Source organism: Buteo buteo, chromosome Z (genome assembly GCF_964188355.1).
Source record: "Buteo buteo chromosome Z, bButBut1.hap1.1, whole genome shotgun sequence".
NCBI classification, from domain to species: domain Eukaryota; kingdom Metazoa; phylum Chordata; class Aves; order Accipitriformes; family Accipitridae; genus Buteo; species Buteo buteo.
Genome location: NC_134204.1, coordinates 21,546,598 through 21,563,407, shown reverse-complemented (window position 1 = coordinate 21,563,407; position 16,810 = coordinate 21,546,598). Strand labels below are relative to the sequence as shown.

The 16,810-nt window shown below is 36.7% G+C and overlaps 1 protein-coding gene across 6 annotated transcripts in view; it reads left to right on the top strand.

The window, feature by feature from the left end:
* PDE4D (phosphodiesterase 4D) overlaps positions 1-16,810 on the top strand; it is a 369,603-nt gene that overhangs the window by 220,133 nt on the left and 132,660 nt on the right. The window lies entirely within an intron of this gene.

Sequence of the window (16,810 nt, the reverse complement as noted above, 5' to 3'; positions counted from 1 at the left end):
AGTGCAAAGTCAAAAATATTTTTCTCTATAGATATTTAGGACTTTTCCCCTTCTGTGAAAGTACTAAGCATTAAAAAAAGGAAGATTGCTTCAGAAGTATGAATAACTGCCTTTTTTTAATCAGAGATCTCAAAATAAATTCAGCACACATCAGTTGAAAAATTTCATTTCAATAGTTTCATTATGCTTTATTTCAATTTAATAATTTAGAATTACTATTCAGGTCAACTATTTGAATAAAAAAATCATGTCAGACTAGAAAAAATGGGTTTATTTTGATGAAAAAAATTTTGATAATTCTGAAATTTGTACTTAAATTTCTTTTCTTGTGTGTGTGTGAAAAGTTTCAGTTTTGGTGAAATTATAGTTAATTATCAACATTTTGAAGAAATTCCCACGTGTCATTATATAACACCCTACAAACAAATAGCTCTATAACATGTACCCATAACATGTTCCAAAGAAAGAAGGACATAGATGCTATGTATAGTGCAAGACAACACATGGCAAAGACTTGCACATTGGTGCCAGCTGTCCTGTCCTGGGAGCTGGTGGGATGATGCTGTACCAAGGCCAGTTAGCCCTCCACTACAGTGGCATGACTACACTGCTTTCTGAACCCCAATGACTAATTCCACATGTTGTCATACTACATCTCATAGCTGCTGCCAGCATCCACCCCCACAAACATCAGGGCAGACTCCAGCAAGGACTTCTATGAAATTTTTTCAAAGAGGTATAGAGAAAAAACAGCCAATTGCTACAAAAGCTTCTTGGTTGCTGCTGCCCTGAAGCATCCCCTACACAAGATCAGTTACATAAGATCATCTTCCCTCTTAGAGCTTTATATTCATAATCAACTTTATTGTCTCAGAAATTTCCATATTTAGTGATTTGAAGCTTGTGAGCAGTGCTGTCATTTGACATGTGATGTTTCCTTGACTTAGCCAACATCTATTTTCCTCTTGTCATACCCCTATGCATTTGCCTTATCATCTGGGGTCCAACTCTGTAGCTAGTTTACTTCCCCCCTTTTTTCTTTTGCACTTTTTCTGTCCTCCTTGTTTGCATTTAAATCTTCCTTTCCAACTGAGTTTGAAATAGCCTTCCTCATTTAAATATCATGAAAATTTGCCTTTGCAAGACTGCAACAAAACAGTTATTTTCATAATGTTAACTTCATTTAATGAATAAATAATCACTTGGTTTCAGTTTTTGCCTTCAAAACTTCCAGTTATAAAACAGGTATTTACACACCTAAAACTCAGCAATCTTACAATTGTGTTATTGCAGCTTTCATCCTTCCTTGTTCAACCTCTCCTACACGCTTTGACACCCTTATTGCTGTATCACAAACCCAGTTATGTTCTAAACAGCTTAATCCTTTTGGTTTGTTTGCACTTTAGACGCGTGCCTGCAAATTTGGACAAGTGTGCATTTGTGGACATGTATATATCTACATAAAACATACCATATATGTTATATACTACAATTTGCAGTTTCCTCTTTTGTATCTCTGTATTTTCCATGTGTGTCAGGTGTGCTAAAAAGATATTTAGACCTCACAAGTTACGTTTCTTCATATTTAATGTGAGAAGCCACAGCGTAATAAAGCCTGTACTCCTTATGGTATTTATGACCAATTAAGTGCATCACACTTCCATAAATGACCCCCTTTGTCTTAACAGTTTGTAGTCTTACTGCTATCATCTCATGCCATCCTAAGGTGTGTCTGAATTAAATTGTGTGTGTAAATACTATTTTCTTCTTCCCATCCTAACTTTTGTTCCAGTCAAGTTTTTCTCATTTATAAAAATGTATCTGCTTCTATTATTTTCCACTTGGCATAGGTCTAGTAATTTTTATATAAACCCAAGTCTTGTAGTCATGTGAAATTCTCAGCTCTTACATTTAAAAAGAAAATATTTAATGATGACAGAAACCATAAATTTGAATTCAGAGTTTCAAAAATTAAAAGGTGAGAAAAAGATCTGTTTTTCAAATCACCATTTTAAAGACAATTCCATCACCTGTGCTTGTATAGTCGATAGAGGAAACAGCACAGGTCAAGAGGGCCATTCAGAAAATCAGAATTGACATCCTAACACAGGCAGGTGCTCCCAGCTTTCCTCTGAGCTCTCTCCTCGGGGACTGCTGGGGAGCCTGGCCTCCACGTTCAGACATCTGCGCAAATCTGTGCTGTAAATCTTCCCTGCATGATCTATAAACAAAGGTTTTTTTTCAGGTTTTGCCAAGTGATGTTGGCAACTTTTTAGAAAACAAAACCCATGTTTTTGTTTTGCATGTTTACTTCTTATTCTTGATTCATGTGTATATTTACTTTTCATGCTTTGCATAAAGATGGTATGATAATGCCTTTATCTGCTGGGGTTGCAACGTACATAGGAAAAAGGAAATACAGAGGAAGGACGTCTGATAGACTGAAATGCCATTTCACAAATGTAGATAGATCTCATCCAATTCCTGTGTACTGTTTTTCAACATTTTTAGTCTGTTAAGTCTGAAACTGCATAAAAAATTTGTCAGCAGGTATAGCCCCATTTTGTAGACAGAAATATGATGAAGACGAACATTGAAAAGTTAGCAGGCCTGCACTTGCAGTGAGAGTGTAAGACCACTATTTAAGCTAGCTCTGACAGACTCAATAATGGTAACATGGAACATGTTCACTTATGACAAATGAAAATTTACAACAGATGAAAATGTCAAGTCGCAAAAGAACAACAGTAACTTCAGTACATCTGCTGGTAGATGTTCTGGTTATACTCATCAGCAGACGTTTTTCAGTAGTAGTAGCCATATTAGTCCCTTGTTGCTGTTCTTGCATACTTTTTTGGCTACCAAAAAGAAACACACACAGAGTTACCCTAAGAAGGTCAGGAATGGAAAATGAAAAAAACCACCACCATATGTTCTTTCAGACTGAAGTGGAACTAAGGCCCTGAAAGGATCCCTTGCTGATGCTGGAGAACCAAGTCCCTTTTTCCACCCACTTCCATTGTAACACAAGTTTTCTTCTAAGTGTATTGAGTGATGTGAAAGCAATTAAAAATGTACAAAGGACTGCCCCACTTGAGCATGCTTCTGTAAAGTACAGCTTGAAAGCAGTTTGCAGCTAGGCAGCTAGGCTGAAAGGCACATTTAGGGAGAAGTTGCAAATGCTTTGAAATGAGTTTCAGGTTTTTGTCATGTCTTCTTCAATTTTATATTACTTTAGTCTTAAAACAGTACTGAATTCTGAAGTTGTAATATCCTGTAATTCCATAAGAATTGAATTTCCTACTATTCTTACCTCATGCCAATCATTCAACCACCTGGATGTTGAACAATTCATGCAATACAAACTGCTTTTTCCAATAGACTCTGCTCAGGCCATTCCTGGCATCTTGCTTACTTGGGAACAAATCTTCTGTTCATATAAATGGAAGAAACTCATACCATAAATTTAAGCAAATGCTTATTTACAGCAGCAGACAATTGGGTTTGGACAGCTTTTCCCTTCTGGCTCATATTCAGGTTCTTGTTCCTTTCTTCTCTAAATTTCTTTGGATTTATTTACCCTTTAATACTCACTGTTTCACAATTTATTTTCTGAAAAAGTCAAACCACACCTGATTGTGTTCTTTCTACAAAACAGGGCTGAAAAGAGGAATTGGGTGTGTGTCAGGAGCTATTGTGATTTGTTTCTCTCCAGACTGGAAAACAATGATGTTTCCCTGACTTCTTTTCTGTCTCTATTCTACAGTATAAACCTCTGTATGAATCAGATAATGAGATAGTAAACGTATGACTTTTCTATGACAAGGAAAAAACCATTCTGCTTAAGTAACTCTGGCTGCTCTTTGGTTTTTATCTTGCATAGTGAGCATTTTGCCTGTTGGTCCACAAACTATTCAGTACTTTTACATCACCTTTCATAATTTTCATTTCTTCTCTTCTGCTTTAGCAAACAGATTTTGAAAATTTGAAATCTAATATTTCTCTCCTCAGCAGCTCATGATACACCAAAACCTGCACAGTAAGCATCCCCCAAAACAAAGTTTCATTGTTACTGCCCATTTCAATAGCTATTCTAGTAGCTCTGGAGGACAGTCAGTGTCCAAAGAGCTGACTAGATTATTACCTTCTCCTCCTCTTTATTATGTTTAAGTCTTGATTTGATACTTTGGTCTGTCTTAAGTTGCTAGGAGTTCAAAATGTACTGATAAGTTTCACAAGAGACGGAAATCAGTGATTTAGAACCCGAGGACATTAAGATTGTTTACCAGGCTGTTACCTGTTATCACAGGAAATCCCTGTGATACTAGTCTTTCATTTGTATCCATATATAGAGGAAATCTGACAAGAATCAAGGAGTAATAGACACAGAGAAAAAAAAAAATTACAACATTCAAGTGGAAATATACACAGCATAAGGGATCTTTTAAAAGTTATGTTTGGAAGGCATGGTAAGAGAACACATGGATCAAAGCCAATGGGACCCTTGGTTCAAACCTTGCTGATGATCAGTGGTAGGCACTACAATTGCATGATTAATTACCTTTAAAAAGTTCAACCTATTCTGTGTCAGTTCTCAAGCAAACTCTTCAGATGCCCTTCATTTAATGAGCCTGAAAGTGATGCTGGCTGGCTCAGTGATATTGAAGCTGTGCCCTTTCCAGCCTAGTCTGCAGAAGTTTATTTTTTGTTTTATCCTCTTGGAAACACTGTGCCAAACCAATGTCTGGTTTGGTCTTTGGTTTTATGTCACTCTTGTCCTGTGATAGTCACCTCAGGCCATCTGCTCAGAATTCCATACTATTAAGGAAAGACCCATACCTGCCTAGGTTTCACTATGACCGAAATGACCGTTTAGGTTCAATGCCATGTAGAGTCCAGGACATTTGAGAAAACATATAAAGTGTCTCAGTCGATATTGGCGCAGGCACTGTTTTTATGCTTGGTAACAGTATGATTAGTGACTTAATTGCTGACATATGTTTTCCGTTCTTTAAGGGCCAGAGATTTGAGCTGGAAAAATGTTAGGAACCATTCTTTGAACCTCTAGTGGTGGCGGCAGCCTTCATAAAGTCTTAGCATTTGTGGCAACTCAAATGCCACAATTGCCTATTAGAAGGATTTTATCTCTTACAGCTATGTTCCTCTTGGTACCAGCCAGTTTGTAACTGATGTGCTTGCTGTTATGCACATGCACAGATAGCCTTTCGAAATGAATCTGACTTTTCTAGAGGTCTACATTTCCATGAGGTCCTTAGTCATATTTATCATCAATGCCATCATTTGCCTTTGAATCACAGATAGTGATTACATTGGCATTTTTGCCAAGCAGGACATTCACAGCTGTGAAGCAGTGTATTTTTCTTCTTGGAATTTCCATTCTTGGGAAAGGCTGGAAATGACATTTTGTAAAGCCATCACAGCTTTTCATCTTGTCCAAACAGCTTTTCCGCCTCAGAAATGCATTCACCCCTGTGTCAGTAAGGTGACCTTATGACTTTGTTACTGATGTTGTGCATTTGCAACTTTCTCACAATTACTTATTTCAACAGTAAAATATAACTTTGTATTTATGCTATCAGTATGATTACAGTGTTTTAGATGGGTGGGAAGCATGCATTTTTCAGAAGCTCTTCATTTTCTAGTAGCTCTTCAGAACATTTTACTTGATCACCTAAAATTGATTGATTTCCTAATCAGTAGTTATTTTCTTCTTGGTTACTGGCACTAGAAATAGAAGTTCTGTATAATTCCTTGTAATTGAAAGCAAAACACTGTAACTCTTCTATCATTAAGATAGACCAGCTGCTTTCTCTGCCTTCTCCAATTTTTCTTTTTCAGATACTGATCATGGTAATATTTGGGGTTTTGCTCAAAATAAAATTTTATTTTAATTTAAATGTTCGTTGGCAATTAGAAATCCAGAATGACAAAACAAAGAAAAAGTTACTTTCCAGTAACTTTCCAGTTACTTTCAAAACTCCCTGGAAGAAACTTTTGAAATACAATAATAATAAAATTATAACATTAATTAAAAATCCACTGCAGATGTTTTAACAGGAGAAGAAAATCTAAGGGCTCGCAGCTTTTGGAATGTACTTTTGCTTGTGAGCACATCCCTTTTCTTCAATCTTTCATGAAAAGTATTGGTAAATAGAATTTTGCTTGCTAGGGATATTTATGTGCTAAAAAGGATGAGTTTGCAGCATAAGGATCCTTTGTTGTATTTCTTCTTCCTTCTTTACATAGATGTCCAGTCCATTGCACCTTTGCCTGCTGCTCTTCCTTTCTAAGTCTGTGAATATTCTCTATCATGTTATGGCTTTTGTCATAATAATCCTGGTGAGCAATGATTTTGAGAGCAGCCTTCTGAACCTCTTTGACATTGCTGTACTATCTCTGTGAAGCTCAGGACTAGCATCTGGTTTCAGAGTTACCTCCTAGTTCTTTTGATGTTAAATTAGACTCAGACATTGTATTCATAGAAGCAAAAGAAAAGGCCCCATTTCCTGAAATTTAGTTTTCCAGAGTCAGCTCTTTTGCAATATTCTTTATTGCAGCTGCTTAGAAAATAAATTAAATCCAGCTTTCCAGGGTGGAACTCAGAGACAATCACAAACATTACTGTGTAACATAATAGTTTATGAAGATTAAAAATACACAGATACTCCCATTATTGGTTATTTCACTTTCTCAGGTGTCAGGGAATTGTATGAACTTTAATATTTGAAGTATAAGCAGAGATTTCCCATCCTTTCTTCTTTATTTTAAATACTCCTTGATGATTATGTTTTGGTTTATTTGAATGCTTCATGTCTCAAGCATCCTCGCAGAAATCTCTGAAATTGTACAAACCCATCAATATTCTGCAAATTTATGCTTAATGTTTCTAAGTTGCACTCCTATGTTGACACTTAAGTTTATTAGTGCAAACTGTATTGGTGTTTCACTCAAGCTACTTCATTCACACATTAGAGAGGTCAGATATAAACAAGTTTCTGTCTTTTTTGCCTTAACTTTTAACATTCAAAGAAAAATTTCAAAGAAGAAAATAGTACACATGCCTGCTTAATTGCCTATCCTTTTTAATAGCATGTCTTTCTCATGGATGGGCAGGTTCTCCTGTGTTGGCAAAAAGCCGTGGCTCGAGGGGGTAAAAAAAAAGAATAGCACAGGAAAATATGTACTGTCGAGGCTTCCTTAAGGCACAGCTACCAGATTCCCAGGAGGAGACGCTCACCCATCTGCTGTTCTGTCAGGACTGTATAGTAGGGTATGCCAAGCACATATTTGGCCATTGTCAGGTTTTTCTCCTTTAGACCTTATTAATGTTTTATCTGCTGCAGTAATTACTCTTGTTTAACTTTTTTAATTCTTTAGTCCTTTTTTTTTGTTCTGAAAAAAAAAAAGAATAATCTTATTCTGCCTGAAAGGAGAATTCGTAATGATTTTCTGTGTCTTATAGAAGTACAGCTTAGAGTGGAGAGAAAATGAACACCACATTTAAAACAAAAATCTAACCAACTTCTCACCTGAAGTGAAAAAGATTTTCCTTTTTCTTTTCTAAACTTTTTTTCATAAAATTTATTATAATAAATTAATGGTGAAGTTTTTTTTCCTTTTGTTTATTATTTTTTCCTTTTTGTTTGTTTGTTTGTTTGTTTGTTTTTATTGGGGGTGGGGTTGCCATTATTCTCTCCATTTGCTTCCAAGTGTTACAGAAATATCAGATCTAAAGTCTTCCACTCCATTTTTAATGATGAGAAGGTCTTGAAAGTAAATGTACCAAAACAAGTAAAAAAGCAAGTCTTTCTTTTCTTGTGTTCTTCCTGTTCCTTCACATGTTTCCTATGTGGCAAAACAGTAAAAATTCTAAATTTCTCTTTTTCCCACCCAAATCCACTTTTGATAGCTTCTTAAAAGCAGTGTTTCTGATATTTCTGCTGCTGTTAATACTAGTCCCAGTAATACTCATTTTAGCTCTTACAAAATCTTTTTTTTTTTTTTTTTTTTTTTTAATGACCAGAGCTCTTAGCATTTTACAAGGTACCCATTTTGCAGGTAGGGAAATGGATAAAATGATTCACTCAGGATGACTCATCCAGTGAAAGAACACATTTTTGTATCCTCTCATCCTACTTCATTCCTGCAAAAGAAAAGAATGAAACAAAGGATTTCCTGATAGCTTGTATAGTAAAATAGCAGTGTGCATCCTTCTGCTGCCTAGGGTGCCCCAGGTCTGCTTAAGGTTTCTCCTTGAGAGCCAAAGACTTTGACCATGAGTTCTGCTCCAGAATTGTAGGCTAGACAGCATGATGGATGGTGCAGCTACAATGGTTCTAGCTGGGAAGGGTACGTAACCACACAGCCACGTGTGTGATCAGCTTAGCAGATCTTTGGACATGTAGGTTGAGTTTTCTGAAAAGAACTGCTTGAAAAGTACTTTTTATGTGGCAAAATTGTTGGTTCTCCTGGGAACACTTCACAGGATAAAATAACCAGATGTCAGGGGAAAATAGTTGGAGACAAAGCTTGTTCCAAAAGCAACGTTACAGTGACTTTTTTCAGCTGTAGAGGCTGGTGCTAGATGCTGGCATTTCTCCTTCTCAGTCTCTTGGATTGCACATTTTGCAATGTTTCCAGAGTGATATAATCACCTCCTTGGCGCCAGCAATTATGGCATGTCCTGTCCCAATTTTAGTAATGACATTGGTATCAAGAAAATAGACTTTTGGAATCAAGTTGCCAAACAGCTTTTTTGCATAAAGTAAAATAAAACATACACAATTTTTCCTGAAAATGAGAAATTACTTAATTCAAAAGATGCCCTTATGTATTTGATTTATTTTGGCTTTTTTCTGTTTGTAAACAGATAGCATTTTAATCATTTTATCTTAAGAAACTTTGTAGTTCAATTGTTATGATTTGACCAAACTTTGAAGTGCGTTTGGTAGTTTAAACATTTAATCCTTTGGTGTTAGAGGGAGGGCTTGCAGAAAGGATGAGGAAAGGCAGCATGTTTTGCCTGATGGAGAACAGCAGCAGAGGAGGGCCTCCAGCGGGGAGGATTGTTGAAGGACAAGCACAGCAGTAAGCAATCAGTCTGCTCCTCTCCCAAATTCTTAATGTGAACTGGAGCACAAAGTTCATTGTCTGCAATTGGCTTGCACTTACAGATAACTGTGTAATTGATGAGAAAACCTGAGCTGTCCTTGAATGTATTGATAGTTCTACAGATACATACTTCTGTATGGGGCAGGCTGAGTTGTAAATTTTAGTAAAACACTTTGGTATTGCTTTGTGGAGAGAATGTTTGATTTTGTTTTGCAATACACAGTGATTTTTAACAGCTTTGGCTTGTCAGATCACTCACATTTATAAAAAGGTGTATTTTTTTTTCAGTTCCTGTCTCAACTCACTACATCAAATCTGTTTCCAAGTTTGTTTAATACTGGGAAAAATGCCTTGTTACAAGTAAAGAGTGTAAACTGGTATTTCTGTTACCACATTCCTCCACGGAGATAGACTCATTTCTTTGGTGAGACATGCTTAGCTTAGCTCTGTGTGTGGCAGTTGAAGACTGTAGCAGCTAGTGGTTTGTTTTTTTCTTGTTTCTAGTTACTTTGTGAATAGCACTTGAGAACTCATAGACTTCTGCTCATTTCGGTATTTTACCAAATGAGAATTGCATAATATGTATAGTAATTTTACACCTCATAATATATTCTTTAATTTGCTAGTTAAAGCACTGTATTTATAGCTTTATAGCTTTTGCTTTCAGAGTCCAACAGTCGTGTGCACAAAACGGATCTTACAGTGACTAACAGAAACTTTGTAGACAATATAGGAGCACAAGAGATTTGAGTGAGAACATGCTTATATTACGATAGTAGTTAATCTTAATGAGACTATGAATAAGATGTTCCAATGATCTTGAAGTCTGAAGAAGATGAGGTTAATCAAACATGCATTATAACCAAAATGGAACATGCACTTGTACTTGTGTTCATCTGTATATTAACCATTAGAAAGCAAATCTGCAACACTGCATTTGAAGTCTGAAATTTCTGGTGGTCTACCAGTAGTGGCTGTTGATAGCGCTACAGTAGGCTGAAAAAGAAGGTTGGAGAAAAACGATGACAAATGCAAGAGTTTAGAGAGTTTAGGCCATCTCTCCAACATGTGCACATGTGTATACACAATAACCTTATATCCACATTTTTATGATTGAAAAGTCAAGCACAAAAGAAGGAAACACCAACATTATGACGGACTTAGGAACTTTGGTTTAGTCCTGTGCATAAATAATTTGATAAAGACTTTATCTGTATGATTCCATACTGCTTTTACTTCACTGAGTGCACAGCATGAATGCAACTCAATTCATGAGACAGTCAGTATTCTATCATTTTCTTGCTGCTCATTATAGGGCCACATGCTTTATTGACAACTTGCTGTTCAGACCTATTGGAAAAGCAGTTATAGTGCTTTCATTGGCTTTTCTATGGTGTTCATCACTATGATACTTTATTACTTCTCAGAGATGATTATTTTTCATATAACCCATGTGATATGAAGAAGTATGATCATCCTTATTCAACATAAGGACAACTAAAACACAAAGATTAAAGTGAAAGTATTCCCTAAATTGAATATCCAAAATGGGGTGTCTAGGACTTCTTTTTTTTGATCTACTTGTCATAGAATGACTCATATATTTAGAGCATAGCTTTCATGAAAGGGTGAGAGAATGCTGAAGGGCTGCGGTACACTGGGGACATATCACTTCTACTTGCTTCTTCTTACCCTCTTCCACTGGCATTCACTTTTGGCCACTACTAGAGTCTGAATAGTGAGAAGCTTTGATCCATCCAGTAGCTGCTTAGATGTTCTGAATTAATGTGTATCTGTAAGTGCTGATGCCCACATGGCTCAAGCAAAAGCCTTTCAGAGTAGATACCTCAAGAATGAGAACATGTAATTAGTGATGTATGATAAAGTTGGTGTGACTAGTTCAGTATCATGTGTTCTGCAACTTGGGCAAATATTATTTCCAGTTCCTGATGATAAAAGCACTTTTACCTTTCCGTAGTCCTTTGCGTGATTCAGTACCCACCTTCTGCAGTGAAGGAGACAAGTATCCCACTGTCAGGGGCTTGTTTCTCAGAGCCCTCTTAGACCCTGAGCAAGGCAGGATATTTTTAAAAAATAGTATCACAATATTTTTTAATAATGCAGATCCTTGAGGTGACTGACCTAAGGTTGGCCTAAGCTTATAACTTTTTGTAATTTATGAAGATGTTCACAGAATCAGCAAAAAAAAAGCATTTTGCAGACACGGCTAAATTCCACTTTTCTGCTGCAAAATATGAGTCACTAGAATATCTCACAAAACAGCTTCCAGATTTATTATTTTAATATGAAAAAATACATATTTCTCTGTGATTTTCTCCTGAACAGTTGACCCATTTTCCCTCAAAAAAAAATTTGGAAATAAAATTTCAGCACCCCTGGACAGAATTTAGTAATGGTAAAAAGAAAACATGGTCTTATAATGTGGAGGATCAGGCAGCCCTGCTAGGTAATGTTATTAGGCATTATAATAATACAGCGTTTAAAAAATGCAAAAAAAAAAATCAAGAAAAATAAGCCTCAAATGATCCATTATTGTAGATTATAATTAGGTTTGGACTAGTGACAAGAATTCTCTTTCTTGACATACCAGGTACTCAGTGAATGTGCTCAGGGTCTATGATCAGTATAAAATAAAATACAGGATGAGTGCATACACTCAAGATATTCCAGTCTTGGCACCCTTCCAAGGCAAGATCCTGACCTTTTTGTTTCCCTTGAAAGGTCGTTGCAAAGCTATAGCAAGGTTTTCCAGCACCCAAATCATGAAGTGGACCTTGATACATTTCGTAGATGTCTAGGGAAGTGGAAACAACTCAAAATTTAGCAAATTTGGTAAACTAAATAAAAAAATACAATACAAAATAATACAATACAAAAATAACTGAAATGGAAAGAACTGAAATGGAAAGGATTTCAATGAAACAATTTTGAAAAAGCAAAGTACAAAAATTTTAGAGCTCTGAAGCTTTTAATATTTTGAGCTTTTAAGCTTTGAACAAGACATGCCATGATATAAGTGATGATTGCTGCTAACATATCCCAACACAAATTCTTGTGAAGAACAATTCGTATGTGATTTGTTGCCAGCAATTGATTATTGCAATTAGAGGAATTTTACAAGTGTGAGAAAAAAATGTTGCTTGACAAATATAATTATGTCTCCTTTTCATGTAGCTTTCATTTGCACAGGGAATCTAGAGCAACACTGGAAGACACTTTATTTTTTTGCCTAAACAGACAACTGCAATTTCTTATCCAGCTGCCTCCTGTCCACTCTGCTCTGAAGCTGGCCTTGATTTCTTGTAGATATCTATGTATGCGCATCATACTGGTGAAACAAACCATCTTATCTTCTATGTGCAGGGTTCTTATAGTCTGGGCTATAGAACATCTTCTTTTTGGACTTTTCTGTCCACAGCCCTTATCCGTTTTCTGGAAGACACACTTTTTGAAGAGATGTTTCCTTAAGCTTAGATGTGCAAAAGACCTAATAGCTATGAGCTGGTTGATGCTGAGGGATGCAACCTCCTTTTGTCATGATGATTGCACCTCCTGGCTCTTTGGACCTCCTTCTGTGCTGCATTCTCTGGGATGGGACAGCAGCCAGGAGTAACCACAACTGCTTTTTCCTGTCAGCTTCTGTCTGGGGCACTCTTTGCCAGAGATCTCTGCCACTAAGCACAGGGTACGTGTAACCATATCTTCTGTGACCATGCCAAGTGTTTATCGTCATTGTGGCTATATGTGATGATTCCTCAGAAGGATGTGTTTGCCAGGAAGCTTCCCAATGCATACTAGTGTTAGCCCTGGGGAACGTCTGTATCTATTTTTTGGATTCTGTGTGCTTTAGGGTATTGATTTAAATATTACAGGTCTGAGGAACTACCTCATACGTACTTGCTTTATCACACTACCAATTCAGATAGAATATATAAGCAATTTGACCATTCTGATAATGGTATCCAACTGAATTCATAGAAAAAGGAGGCTGAACTTTTTTTAGTGTATTGGATTTTCGTTCACTGGCAGCAGTCTGCTTCTCAACCATGATCTTACATTCATTTTTATATTTTAGTTTTTCCTGAAAGAAAGGTGTTCTGCTAATACCTTAGGGGAGTTGCATTTTAATTAGGATTAGTCACTATGCTTGATGGATGGTTTGCATATTTTTATAAATTGCTAAATAAACATTTTTAAATACTTTGAGATTTGATTCCAATACATTTAAAATAAGAGAAAATTATTAGCAATGTTAATTGCAGTAAATACATGCTATCTGTGACATACATAGTCACACTCAGTGCAAGTTGATTTTGTATCCCAGTGTCCAAATACTGCTCAGAAAGTAGTGCTGCAGAAAGAGAAGTGGAGACAGTTGGATCAAAACTCACCCTCAAAAGAAAAACAGTGGTGTTTTAGAATTCCTTGAAGCAATTAGGTAAAGTGGTTTTTTAAAAAGAGTTTGAAGATACTTTAGTATTTAGAGCCCAGAGAAAAGCTACCTTATGGAAAATAAGTGCAGACAACACTATGAAATGAGTTAAGTGAGTGGTGACAGGTAGACTGTAATTAAATAATGACAATAATAAAGTGGAGAACCATCGGTCTTGCTGAGACCAGTGGCTGGGGCCAGCTGGCTGGCGGGCTGCTTAGGAGCACCCCTGGATTTGCCGCATATTCTTTCTCATGTCTGGATTAAGTCATTCTATTTTTCAGCCTTCTTTACCTCAGGTTCCCCAAAATAGTTCCAATTCTTCAATATTTTCTGCAGATTTCCTCATTCAGACCTCAACCTGCCACAGATTTTACCAGAAGCCTTGGGGAAAACAGATAATGTCTCAGCGGCCTTTATTTAATATCAAAGAACAGGGTTACTAGTCCCACTAGGATTATTAGATCAGAAGAACCATAAAAAGTGACTTAAACCTGGTAGAAGCCTGAACAGATTACCACTATTTTGTATTTTGTTTCTCTTGCGAGTTTTTTTTGCATTTTTATTTTACTGCAATAAGACAACTATTTCAGCTTCAAAGAAACATCAAAACATCAAATCCATATAACAGGATCTGGAATCCAACATTCTTATCTGGACATCACATTAGTAGGAAGATGTTCACTCACAAGAGCCAAGTTCAGAGAATAAAAATTGCCAGGTGAGGGACAATCCTCTCTCTGAGGAAAGAATAAAAGGAATCACAAAAAGAATCCCAGTATGGCTGAGCGCAACAAGCAAATTGATTTAATAGGTGCAACAAAGGCTTGCATGCCAAATGCATCTGAGGTATAATTAAGGATAACGAAGTGACATTATGAAAAGTAAACCTTGAATTGAGTATAAGAAGACGATTCACAGCAAAAGGCCCAAAGATATGGAATAGTCACAGGAAACTCCTTGCTTGGAAACTTTAACAAAACACGGAACACTTTGTTTTGAGAGATTGGCTACATTTCCTAAGATGCTTGCTAGAGTATCATGAGACGGAAGCTAAATAGGTAGTTGGAGTTCCTTTGCTAACATGTTTGAGTAGACTAATTCTTACAAACCTTTTTGCTTGAGTGTATTTTTTGTCCTACATATGTTCTATTTGTCTGTTATCTGGGCTTTTAATATTAGTATTAAGCCTTGTTACACTCTAAATGTTTCCAAAAACAGTTATGCCAAGAGCAAAAGCCAAGTTCTGCTGCTAAAAGCAGATTTCATTAAATGTCACATTTTCTTCTTTTGCTTGCAGTTTTGATACTGGAAAATCTATCCACACCACTTCTAAAAATGGAGTTAATCACAGGGCTTGCTTGCTGAATCGCTTAACTGGAAACCCAAAGCCACAAGTAGATAGTTGGCTTGAATTCTCAGGTGGTACAAGAAAATTCGGATTTAGATCATATGTTCCTTTTAATGTCATTGCTTACAATTCACTGAAAATATTTTTAAGCCATGGAAGGAAAAAGTTTTTGTTAACTTAGCTACAGAGAAAATAAAAATATCAGGTCACATATAAATAATTTTTTTCTTCAAATGTAGAGTTGATATGATATTCCTTCTAACATGTCAGTACAAATATTTTTCTCTTTTTCCCCTCATTTTCCTGATTTCTTCAGTTTTTACTTGGCATGGGGGAAGAGACAGAAAGGAAAGTAGAAGGAGAAAACCAGATGTGGTCTCTCCTGCATCATTGGGTAGACACTGTCAGAAAGGAAACATTTTGAAAGGTCCCGAGCAGAGAACTGATACAAAAAATAAATTTTAGGCATGCTATTCAATTATTTAAATCCACTGATTTATTTTTACAGGTTTTTTTCTGATGCTGCAAGTTAACCTATTTAACATCGGAAGTCCAGTGGGAGCCTATGGCAGGGGCTGATTAGTGGCAACTTGTTTCTTTCTGATAAAAAGAATTCTAAAGTTTCACCTTTATTAAACTCTGGAGATGACTATGTCTGGCAAAAAAGGGGACACCCAAGTCAGCTGGTGGCTCAGTGTAATGCTTAGTTTATTAACAGGCAATAAAAAGGCTCAAGAGAAGTCATAAAGACATAACCAAAGTGCTTGTCTGGTCTAGTTAATCAATATAAAGTGTGACTAAAATCAGTATTTCACAAAGAACTTATGACAATTATTTGGGGTAGTAGCAAATCTTTGGACAGATTTACAGCTGAATTCAGTGAATATATTTAGTCTATAAAGTAAAACAGAATTTAACTACCTAAAATGCATCAATGAAAATTCAGTTCTTATTAGCAGATAATGTCTGTTCCAGAGGAAGAGGTTTTTGTCTCTGTCTTCATTTATTCCTTGCACTGCCTTCTCTGACTGACAGCTGTAAAATTAATATAACAGAATCAGTATCCACCTCACACAAAATGTTTTCTAATGACATAGTATCTCAGGAGTCTCTGTACATTTTTTGATGAATTGGGTCACAATGAGCGTGATTTCCACAGTAACTGAAATGGTCTGTCCTACTAAAATAACCTGTAACTAATGCAGAATAAATCCATTATTATCTATGAACAAAACTTTAAACTGTCCTGCTTTTATCTGAGACAGACACATCTCCAGCATGCATAGTAATTAATGCACACAAGGTCAGAGAGCGCACTACACTCTGCCTGTCGCATCCTGTCTGACAGGGAATGAGCTTTCCCCTACCCTGCGATTTTGTACCTGGAGACAGGCACACTGTGGCCATTCTCTACAATCCTCCATGTCCATGGTGGGTCACACTAGCTGAGGTAGCCCACTGCTTTTTTTCATGCCAAGCAATCCAATTAACAAATTCGGATTCTGCACTTGAAGGGACCATCTGATCCTCCCCTTCCTCCAGTAACTGCAGGCTGCCTTCTCTAGGGCTGGGCTCCTGTCCCGGGGCACAAGTGATAAATAGCTTACCTTTTCCTTGGAGACATAAATAAAGTTTTATTACCTTGCTTCTGCTCTAAATAAGACCCTGCCCAAAGGCAGTTGCTACAGGGCAGCTCTTCTGTGATAATTTCAGGGTATTACAGCTGCTGTGCGAAATGCACCCATTCTGTGTAATGGTGGGATTGTGTTTCCAGGTGAAGATACAGGATGGGACTTTTGGGAAGTAGGGACTTGAGATGTGTAGGTGGGTCATAGCACAGACAGATGGCCAGAGAGATTGCCTGACACTAGGAC